This window comes from Galleria mellonella, unplaced genomic scaffold (assembly GCF_026898425.1).
Source record: "Galleria mellonella isolate WM207_F2 unplaced genomic scaffold, CSIRO_AGI_GalMel_v1 utg57, whole genome shotgun sequence".
In the NCBI taxonomy this organism is placed as follows: domain Eukaryota; kingdom Metazoa; phylum Arthropoda; class Insecta; order Lepidoptera; family Pyralidae; genus Galleria; species Galleria mellonella.
The window spans coordinates 7,201,210-7,213,880 of NW_026442119.1; the positions used below are offsets into that span (position 1 = coordinate 7,201,210).

Genomic DNA, 12,671 nt, shown 5'->3' on the forward strand with positions numbered 1-12,671 from the left:
AATCACCAATGTAAACTCTATTAACTGCAAAAGAATTTTCAAAATCTTTCCTTAAAGAAGGAAGACATACTCGTATACCTACTTAAAACAGTCGGCGTAAGAATTTCGTGTTTTGATGTAAAAATAAATATGTAATACGTAATATTTATAAATTATCCTTTGATGAAATCAAATTCAATTTTATATCAGGTATTCTTTTACAATTGTGAATAATTTAATGTAATTTAATTTTGTTAATGCCTATCCTATAGTTCTATACAATATAAAAATATAAAGATAACAATATCAAAATGTATGCATCACAAGCAGACTTATCGCTATCATGCAATCTTTTCCTGATAACGCAGAGTTGAAGGAAATTAGAAGTCAAAAACAGGTTGGCTGTGGATGCATATGTGCCTGTATGTGAATACTAAGCACTTTGTATTCAGATTTCCATTCTCAGGGATTTCTTATACTCGTATACATACGCTACTTTGTAACATTACAATATTGTTGAATATATAAAGTAACCATAAAATGGAAATAAATAAATAAGATAATTAATATAATATTTTATCTTTAACAGCTAATCCTATTAATTCCAGATCATTCTACATTCGTATCAATTAAAATGAACTTTATTTCTATAAGAAAGTTATTTACTGAATATGATTAACTTTAAAATATTAAGGAGAACTTGTGGTTCATTTCTATCAACAAATATTTTTAACTTTCTTGTAAAACTATTTAATACAATAAGTAGTCTATTGTACAGTTGTACTCCCTCAAACTAATTAGTTTTTTCTATACATAGTTCAAATCTAAGGAAATTCAATAAAAGTTTTATTTGTAGTACAATATTTTTTGTTTTAATTTGTTTAATATTGAATTTATTGTTTATAATCAGCATTTATATAGGCGTCTTTGACCTGCTGTTTGACTAGGTGTAACAAGCGACCCGCCCTGACGCATGCTTTTGCAATTAGGTATTATTCGAAGGAAACTTTGATCGCCAGATTTAAGTATTAAAATATTTAATCACGTATATATCAACCAATATTGAAAGTGTTTAATATACCTAAGTGTTACATTTTTGCATAATATAATTCACTATCGTTCTTCGGAAAGATGCGAACGAGGTGTGAGTTCGTATCTTATTAAAAACTATTACACCTTATTTCTTATTATCCTACTTGATTTTTTTACGATACCAAGACATAACGCTTTCGCGCTATTTCATAAATGTCGACATAATTCTATGTTGGCATTTTAAGAGTGTAAAATACCCTAAATGCTGCACATCTGGTACATATAACGTGAAACGAAAAAATCATTTGTACTAATACGTGTAGAAAAGGAAAGTCCAAGTAGGGCCGCCGAAGACTACGAAGATATCACACGTCATTATGAAAAAATTGTGATAGCTATAATGATTCTGCCAATCCAATAACACCCACAGAGGATAATTTTAGATAATTTCATTAGATATTTAGGTTGGTATGATATGTTATGGTTATCTAAGTATAAATATCTCATCAACTGTTCAATTAGTTTTCACGTGACCTTCCGCATAAACAGGCAATCATTTCGACGTTACCTTCATACACAAATAATTACAAACATTTTAAATGTACAGACATAAATTATTATTTAAAAAGCGTGAAAAGAAAAAAAAGTTAAGCTATCTTTTACGTATGGAAATACGTCTTATAATTATATTATAATTTGGTCATTTTGACTATTTAGCTTTTATAATAGCTATTTGATTTCCTTTTGGTTATATATTAAAAATAAATTAAAATATAAACTTATTGGGCACGTCCTTAGAAAGTATCATTTTGATATACTATTATACAATAAGAATTATTTAAATAAATTTATTGTAACGTTATATTCATGTATTCAGTAAAGATTTTTTTTTGTTTTTATATATTTGCGTGGCTCTATTTCAATCTGAAGGGTGGAATATGGCAGCGAAGTTACAAAGTACTAAGACATATCCATCATAATATTTTAGTCCTGACGACTGGTAACACTGGTGGATGGAGATTCTTAATTCAGATTTATCTTTTTTATGTTTGCTACCTTATAACTCCGGCAATTCTAAACCGATTTCAAAGAAATTGTCTTTTATCTGAAAGGATATAGTCACAGATTGGTCCCATAGAATTCTTTTCAAAGACAGTTTAGTAGTTTTGATTTTAAATCAGAATAACTGGTTTTGTAACAATTCAAGTCGGTTTTTTTGTGGGACACAATCTTTAATTATGTAAAATCTGTCTATAAGTGGTGGAATTATTAAATCATTACATCACCGAAATTGTCGAATATTTATCCATATTTTTATTGTTTTCATCATTACAGAGTATAACACAGGTATCAACTTAGTATAAGTAATATAATAACAATATATGGCACAGTATATGTATTATGATTATGTTTCCTGCTTTAAATTACATCTATAGACAATAATTACTACTTACTATCAAAGGTAAATCATCCACTTGTATATAAATTTTAAGAGCATAAAAATATAAACTCATTTAAACTTTTAATAAATCATTGCAGAATGTTCAATAACTCTCGATAATCAATAATGTATTTTCAATAAATAATATGAAAATGAAATTGGTAATTTGCGAGATGTGGATAGGTTTATGACTAATCTAATGTATCTATTTTATAATGCAATGTGTCCAAATGCTTTGAAATAAAAATTGTATCCTCACATTTCCGATGAAACAATATATTTAAACATATTTTTTCAAATTTCTCTTAGATAAATGGAGTTAATAGCGTTATACAATTAGGAATTCGTGCATTTTTCATTTCCATTGTTCTCTAACGTTCAATAATAAAATCAAAACAAAAGTCTATACACACGTAATAATAATCGGTTTCCATTTGTCCTCGTATCCTATATTAAAGTGGATCTGGCTTCAGGACTATTTTAGATTAATCAACTGTTAATAAAGTGAGAAAGCTCTCTGATAAAGGAGATTTTCTGGCTAACATAAAATGTTTTGATGCAGGCGACGCGACGTCGATGGAGAGTTTGCTTCTATATGCAGGTATTGATTGACAGTGCTGGTATATACCTACTTACTTATAGTATAGAATATTTGTAGATGGATATAAATATTAAGAGGTCGCAATTTGGAATATCAGGATAATTATAAATGTTAGAATAATAAAAATAAAAAGCTTGTAAAGATGTCGGAATGTTTGTTATTCAAACATGCTTAAATGGCCGAACTGATTTCAATACTCATAATATTTGGGGCATACACGGGCCATATCTTACAATAACCTATTTAGAGCACTTTTAACTTAGTTTAAATAGTATTGGTTACGATGCAAAAACATTAAAATATTATTCAATTATCTCTTTTTTTTTTTTTTGCTTAGGTATATTTATGGCTCTCTATGTTAAATATGAAAGTTCTAAATACTACGTATTTTATATGATACCATATGCGGATAATATTCCTGCTATTCGCATATTCTTCTATAATGCGAGACACTTGACTCCCTCATTTTTCAACTCGGCTCAGTTTGCTTAGAGGAAAAATACAGACGTTATTAACATGGTCTCGGCGAAGCTGATGACCTCTATGAGAGCTGGCACTAAGGATGTGGGCTCTTATACTATAAATGATGACACATAAGAGCAATATTTTGTAAGTGAATCCTTCGTTAGATTTCATCGTTTTTAAAGTAGGCAAGTAGAAAATAAACAGTGAATGCGGTACCATCTAAGTATTTTGGGAAATTTTCCAAATTATATTTTTGATGTTATCAAATTCTACGTCTAATACGATAAAAAATATGTTCATGACAATAAACCCTTTTAGATTAATTAAATACATTTGTCGTGTGTTAACGCTGATGACGAAAAATTCCTTAACTAAATCAAATTAATTCGACTGTCGACCTTAGGTTCGCGCCCTGCATTTTGGATATTAATATGCTCGGCGAAATGTCACCACATCCAGCAAGTACTACAAACATGGTGTTTCGATGAAAGTAATAAAATATAACTATATTTATATGTTGTAAATATATTACAACATTCGTTTGTTAGAAAATAAAATTGTACGAAATTAATTTGAATAACGGTGGCAAGCTCACCCTCTGTCACGTTGGATTCCAATACGCTTGGAAAAATGTGGGCATGTCGAATATAAATTACATTTATCAATGCTTAGTCTTGAGCACACTTATTTATTTGAATATAGAAATTTTTATTTTTAGCCGCGTTAAAATAAAATCATAACATCCTTATCTAATATACAACCAAAAAAGCAAAAGTTGAGAAAAGTTTTTATTTTTTGCCCGTTGGCATGGAATGAAGACTTAGTAATTACAAAAATTTACAATATTAAATAAGATTTATTTTTATAGAATTAAAAAGTCATTAATTTCGTCCTTGAGCTGTCAAAGTGGACTTTCTATATTTAACAATTAACTACGGACATATATAGACACATGCTGGTAGTATAACATCAATTTACCACATTACGTATACAGTAAGGTATTTAAGACCGGTGCTCAGCGATCAGTTGCACGTTTGCTTATTGGAAATAATTTAATTTGGAAATCCAGACTTATATATTCGATTACAAAGTTATATTAAATTCTAACATCGTATCCGTTCGATATTCAATATAATTTCAAAGTTTACTTACACATGCATAAACATAATATTTTCAATAATCTTCAAAAGTTATGAACTGAAAGTAATCAAATTATTTTTCGAGATAATTAAATTTAATTCTCTTGAGTACCATTATTGATATTTTACGAAACGGCTGTTAATAACAGGGCTGTCAACTTTGAGCTGTAGCATGAAGCAATTAAAGAGAGACTTTTTGCCTAATTAGTACTAAAAGACTAAGCTAATGATTTGGTGACGGAGACCACCCGAGAATTAATGTTAAAAGTTTTTGCCGATTGTGGCTATAATTATAAGTCATTGCTTTAATTTACTTAAGCACTTTCACTATAACGAACATTCAAGAGTCTACTGTTTTGTAAGCAGCACTTAAATTAACTCAGTGACACAAACTTTGGCCATACTGTCATCTAAGTTCCTATTACAGATGTTTTTCAGTATTTGGTTACTCAATAGTTTAGATTCTAGGGTAAATAAAATTGAAACAATACATAAATGTCGAAATTACGATATTAAAAAATAAACAATGTCTATTTAAATTACTACTTAAAAATATTTATTACTATATTATATTGTAATATTATTATTAACTAATCACATTAAAATTTTAAAATGACAGTTAAAAACCAAAGCTTAAACGAGGACAAAATTACTGAATATCACATAAATTTGAATAGTGCGTTTTAAAATGTTTCCATTAAATTATATAAATTTAAAAAAAATTATATTCAAATTAAAATTGACTAACTCGATTTTTCAAAATAGAGTCTTACCTTGTTTCTAGTAAAGTTAGTTACGAACGCGTTGTTGATTCGCGCCAGAAAGCACAGCGCGCGTCTATACCATATCACCGGCGAGCCGACACTGCCCGGCGCTCTGATAAACAGTGATAGCGCGATAGCGTTCATCCACGTCACTTTCCATTTTTGCAAAGGTAAGTGCAATATTGTCCGCTGAAATAAAACAACTTTTTTGACGACCCCTTAGAGCTGTGCAGCTTTTTACTTGCTTACTTACTTCAACGCTGCTTCAAGAAAAAAAGCTCCTACATTATTCCAATCTAAGGGAAGAGCTTTTATAAATTGGCTCGAAACTTGTAGGTAAGAGTTGTCCTCTCCAATTGTTCGTTGTTTGGCATCTATTAACAATCATTATGTGCTGAAAATTAGACATTAACATAAAGCCGAATTACTGCTATAATAGTAATTAGTTAGTCAAAAAGCTCATATGATACTTTTGTTTTCTTTTTAACAATTAATTTTTTTAACAGACAGTCTTCTAACAAAATGTACTGTTTTTAATAATTCAATTAACTCCAACATTAACAACAATTAACAATTAACTCCTCCAACAATTAACAATTAACTCCAACAATTAACAATTAACTCGGTCCTCCAAAAACAAAAAAAAATATCATTTTTAGATGCTCAATTTAAAAAAAATATTTTGATAGAAATATTAGAATTTAATATAACTTTTGACTTGTGGTTAGGTCATCAATTCATTTTTGTATGGAAAAAATGATTGCAATTTGATACCCTTAACTATTTGATAATACATAAAGCTTATATATACAAGTGAACTATTCGTTTGTTGCTGGCTTTGATAGATAGTCTCTCTTTATATTGAGCAATATATTGATTAAAATCAGTTTTCTACCTATTTTATTAATAAAAAATTAAGTTATAACTACTCCTTCATTTGAATTACCATCGAAGCTAAATAATCGACTAAGTGTTAATTAAATATTTCCTTAAGTCAAAGTTTAGCTGAAAGAATTTTGGATTGACATCATCACGATAAAAATATAAACTAAGTTAATTAATATTTAAGTTACTTATCCAAGCACAAAATTTTTTGCCTTGTTTCAAGTAAAACTCCATTACTCATAAAAGTGCTGTCAAACATTTCTGCGTTTCCTTGTGTTTAACGCCATACTGTAGAACGAATACTTTGGTGAAGTATTCCAAGGAATCTAGAACATCTTTCAAAATGACACAGTAACAGACTTCACAAACGGGCAAATTTTGGAAACGAACTTTTCTGAATTCGCCTGAGTCTGGATATTCTGGGATATGTCCACAGATGTTGGTTGCCTGATTCATCATAACACTTAACTTGAGGACTTATTATTATACTTATTAATATTATACTTACTTTTCTCAAGTTACTATTAGTTTTAACATTACGAGAACGAGATTATTACAATGTATCTCGTAGTGTTTAAAATTATAACCTTTTCGTTTTTTAGAGTTCCGTACCTCAAAAGGAAAAAACGGAACCCTTATAGGATCACTTCGTTGTCCGTCCATCCATCCGTCCGTCCATCAAGACTCTGTTTCTTGGGAACTCATGGAGGTATCAAGTTTATATATTCAATATAATACAATATTATATGCTCAGGTTAGCAATCTTTTAAAGCAGTAAAAAAAAAATCAAGCTTCTAAATCGACGCAATCAAAAGATACGGTCGTTTATGTTCCATTTATATCGTATATATGACATTCGCAGAAGGAATCAAAACCTATAACTTCTCTTTGACCTAGAATCATGAAATTTAGCAAGAAGCAATATCATGAAGCACAAGTAAAGGAAAAAATCCGAAAACAGTAAATTTGTAGTTACTTTACAAACAAAAAATAAACTCGATGATTTTGTACGGAATCCTCGTTGCGCGAGTTCGATTCGCACTTGACTGGCTTTTTTTAACAGCTATTTATTTTTATTTTTCCTGTCACTGATCTTATTCATTAATTTACACTTTATTATACCATTGATATCCTTTGGTTTTTTCTTTGTAAATTTTAATTTCGAAAAACACGGAAGCGATGCTTTGTAATAAGATAATTATTTATTTAATATTAACTATAAAAACTGATAAATCCAGATTTATCAAAATACATAACCTTGAGTTTCATAACTGTGGATATCCTAACTCGATGACTATATTAACTAATAACTCTATCCAATATTATTGATTTTTACATTTGTATATATGTTGATTTATTTATTTTACACTTTATTGTTAAATGTTGATTTATATAGTTCTAGCTAATTTATTGCATTATCTAGAGTTTTAGGAACTACATCAGTGGATAAAATGATGATAGGAATGATTGTTACAATTATACTTATTATTATTGGACTATATAATCTAGTATTTTTTAATAGAAGAAAATGGAATGGTAATACCGTCTGCGCTTTCAATATACACTTACAGGGTATCAGTGAGAGACAAAATGTGTAATTGAATACAGACCAGTTGCTTTATCATGACGAATTTGACAAGAAATAACCACGATGGTTTCCAGGAGGAACCGCGTAGAAGTCGACCTGATAGGGTCTACTATTAACAATGAAGCTTTTAGACCTCATTACTAACCCTTTCTGTGATCAGTTGGGTTACTCTTAAAAATAAATTCCAATAAATCGATATTGAAATTGAGACGTTTCGCACTCTCGAATTGCAATAGTAGCGACATAATGGCTCCATATTGTTCTGATAGATGCATATTAGTGTTACTTGCCAATGCAAACTATTGTAAACAGATCCCAATTATAAACTAATTCCTAACTGTTGTTTCATGAGAGCAATAAATGAGAATATAAAATTGTCATTGCTAATGAATTGGATTGATATTGGTATTAGATTCAAGAGTAGACATGCTGGTGTTGTACTCATGGTCATGTAATAGAGTGCAATAGATAATAGTGTAGTAGGCCATTATTGTGACCGATAGCTTAAAATATGCGAATTAACAGTCATTTATTTCTTATAAATTTCATTATATAATCATAGAAATAATTGACTTTATAATTATAATAGAATTAATTCGTCATTATCACCAGATGTAGTAGCAGTTACTCTACTTTGATCACTATGTTCTAATCACGTTTCTGCTATCCTGTAAGTTTTTTCCCCAATACTCATAATGCCACGATTAGTATTGAAAATACAGCTTTTGTCAGGCCAAGTTCCAGCTCTGCAGGTCTTTTAGTATTTAAATATTTATAAATCATTTTTTTTATATTAATTCTATAGACACCTATAAATACTGAAATCTGAATCATGCGAAATGTCAATTGAAAAAAGGGTTCAAAGATAGATGACAAAGTAATTAGCTTTTGAAGACTTTCAATTAAAATTCTTTATCTTTTATTTCTACAGATTTGATTAAAATTAAGGAATAGAGTTAGCTGATATAATCAAAATAGATATAATCAAAATCTCATTTATATTCAGAAATACTGATGTAGTGGAAAATATCTCGAATAACTAGTCAAAAGAGCAATTTAGCGTCAACATTAAGTGACGCGAAGTAATCGAATCCTATACGAGTCATTTGCAGTATCGACCTAATAAAAACTGACCAATGGATCGACGGCTGGACGGCCTACGGCGTTGATAATCTATATTCATGAAAACCTGATTTCCATTCAACCCTCGTAAGGAAGAATCACATGGATTTTCCGTTCAAATTGTCGTCTTGAAAAATCAGATTGCCAAATTCAATGGTAGGGTGCACATACAAATACATATACTACTATAGTAAGTACTTAGATATCTTTGGAGTTTGTGTGAGTTTAATTCTCAATGTATAATAATAATTTATAGATTTTATGATCCCTAACTGACAAAAGTATAAACACTATATAATAATATACGGTTTTTACGGTTTTTTAATGGGTGATAATGGAATGGTAACTCACTCGCGCTATCAATATACACCGGCGGGGCACCAGTGAAGGATGATAGGTGAGGATGAAGTGAATCGTGATCGTGAATACGAATTCAACAAGAATTGTTCACGATGGTTTCCAGGGGAACCACGTGGAGATCGACCTAATAGGGCAAATTTCTAGCAATGGGGCTGCCAAACTCCATTGTCAACAATCCCTTTCCCCCCGGTTTTTATAATTGGTTTCCTAAAGGTCAAACCAGAAATTTAATATATGTAGCTGCTTCTAAAATTCATACATATGAAGTCGCTGGTAAAATCCAGTATTCAATAGAACAGCTGTATAAAATATTGGATTTTAGCAGTGACTTCATATGCGTAGAATACTATATCTATTTTAAACTTTTATTAATTTATTAAAATCAAGCTATCGTACTTTTAGTTACATAAGTAGAATATATATTAATAATAATTGTAACACAATTACGCCAATCGTCTGGTCCTCAAACTAGGATATCCTGTGTTGTGATGAACCAAGTAGTAAAACACCCAGACGAGCAAATTAAAAAAAGTTTATTTTCTATATTAGATTGGCCGGGAATTGAACCTGGCAGTACATTATGCAAAACAACAAATCCACCATTGCACCACGTATGTCGTCATTAAATTAGTGTTTAATTACAAATATATAACATTATGTATTTAAATTTGATAACATCACACATTATATTATCAAATACAATAATTTCTGTGTTATGGTATATACCTATGTATTCTCATTAGAGTTTCAAGTATATACAAACAATGAAGTGTCCTCCCTCGACTCCGCATTCGATAATATTAATTAACTAATGAACCATCGATTTTGCACACTCCATTTAAGTATAGTTGTTTGTATTGACCACTAACTTAATTGTATGTTCGATTAAGATACATTGATATGCAACTGATTTATTTTAATGAACATGACGTATAAAATATAGCTTTATTTTTTATACGATCAAGTAGTGGAGCATCAAATTAAACGTACTCATAATAGTGTTAATTGATCGATGAATGAATGAATGAATATTTATTTGCAAGATATATGGTAAATATACAGATAGATAAAATAATACTAAGTCCACATATTTCGCTACAATTAGGCATGCAAAATTTTAAATACTTAAATATTAAATTTACAATTCTTATAAAAAAAAAAAACAATATGTCAATTACAATTTCATGTCAATTAATGTACTTCATCTCATTTGATATTAATACTTATTAGTAGGTCTGTGATTAGTGTCAACAATATTATTATTGATTGAACTAATTACAGTTTATCAATTACAATAATTATATTCGATAGTAAGTCTTTATGTAAAAATATATTATTATAAATCATTACTAAATTTAATCGAAACAGCTGTTCAATGTTCTAAAACGATCTGATCTGAGCTATTCAATTCTATCTTAGCAAATTTGTCACTGTCTATACTTGTTGGATAAGGTATTTTTAAGATATTTTCTACTCCAACGTTATAAATACTACGAGTTTTGTAGCGGGTTTATTACTATTTCAGTCTTCTATTCCTTTTAGGAATATTGATTACTAAATCTAGTTAAATACGGATATTGAGTTTTCAATTCAATTACAATTTCAACAATCAAAGTTCCATAAAGTGTTTCTTTGTTGAGTAATATTTATTTTAAATCATATTGTATTGTAATTGTTTATGTATAGCTTTATTTATGTGTTATCTTTGGGATTGGCTCACTAATATTTGTTTCCTTATTTTTCTTAACTTTAAAAAGAAATGAATGAATATTTAAAAAGATGATATTATGCCCAAAAACGAAGTATATTCTGAGATGACTGCAAATTAAGATATAATTTAGAATAGAAAAGAAAAATAAAGGCAATAACATCATGTACTCTATAATGATGAATTATCTGAAATATCATACATTTAACATACGATATAAAGTAATTGCTGTTTATAAGTAATAAATTTTCAACAAATAGATAAATACCACTGTATTCAATTACAAATTGACTGAAATTAGTACGTATACGTTTTGAAGATAAGCGGAGTTGTCAGGTGTTTTTAATATTTACTTAAATTTGAAATATTTCTTCTTCAAATTGATACAATTTCGTTGACATTTACCCAGTCAATAAATTATACCGCTTTTCACTACTTTTTGTTATGTAATCACAACATGATGATAAAAAAGACCGTCCCTTTCTTAATTCTCTACCCTTTGTGTTACTATCTTTATTGCTATATCTTCTTGTATTTATATATTGCTGTACGCTTTACAAGTACCAAAACTGTAAAAAAATTACACAAAATGTTTTAAAGCCCATTTCACTTGTCTTCAAACATTTCTCCAAGAATTTAATTTCTCCAATATTTCAGGAACAGAAAAGTATTTATTCAAAATTTCGAAAAAAGAAAAACTAATTTGGCAACTATGTTAATAAGTACAATATCTCGCACTACAATTGCTAGCTTTTACACCGAAATATTTTAGTATTTCTGTCTAAATCAGGACAGCATTTTAATAAAATTTCTTTTACACTAAATTTAAAAGTAGAGAGAAGAAATATAGAAAAATATATTTTTGCTTCGTCGCAAAATATACAGGATTAAATCTTATTAAAATGAGTACATGGATTATTTTTTACGAACGTAAACTAACAAATTGCCTACTTGATGGAAAGTGGTAACCGTCAAACTTGACATGTTGTTGACCTGAACATTTTAGGTTGTTGTTAAACATGACCATGAGTGTCACATAACATATCTGACCTAGTGGTCACCCATGTTGTAATTATAATTATACATAGTTATTGAAACAGATTGTATTAGTTAACATAATCCCCTAGACAAAACAAAAAAAAAAACAAACATTGCATAAAAATAGGCTATACTTTTCATTTAAAACACCTATACTACCAATAAAACTTCGAAAGTGTTTTAATATAAACCACGTATATTTCATGCAGTAGTTTTCGCGTGAAGCTAAGGCGAAGACAGGGACGGACAAATAAAAAAAAATCAAAAAAACATTATTTTGGTTTCTATTACTTTGAACAGATATCTCTCATCTTACCCTACTAGACGTATTTTTATTATATAAAAAAAAATTAAGATTAGATAAGACTTTGTACTTTTCTTTTTTATAATAGCTCGATATGTGAAGGTGGAACAAATGCAAGATTATTTGAAAAACAACTGTACATCCATTATAATAATTCTGTATGCATAATTTGAAAATAAATTTAAACAGAAATCTAATCTAAATAAACATTTCAACCTTATGATTGTAAATTAATTTATTACAAA

The 12,671-nt window shown here is 29.0% G+C and overlaps 1 protein-coding gene across 1 annotated transcript in view; it reads right to left on the reverse strand.

Moving 5' to 3' along the window:
• Positions 1 to 5,517, reverse strand: part of LOC113509606 (monocarboxylate transporter 10-like) — a 146,213-nt gene extending 140,696 nt beyond the window's left edge. Inside the window, exon 1 of the mRNA XM_031910723.2 lies at positions 5,431 to 5,517. The gene's annotated coding sequence lies outside the window, so the exon portion shown is untranslated. The remainder of the gene's footprint in view (positions 1 to 5,430) is intronic.
• Positions 5,518 to 12,671: the final 7,154 nt, after the last annotated feature.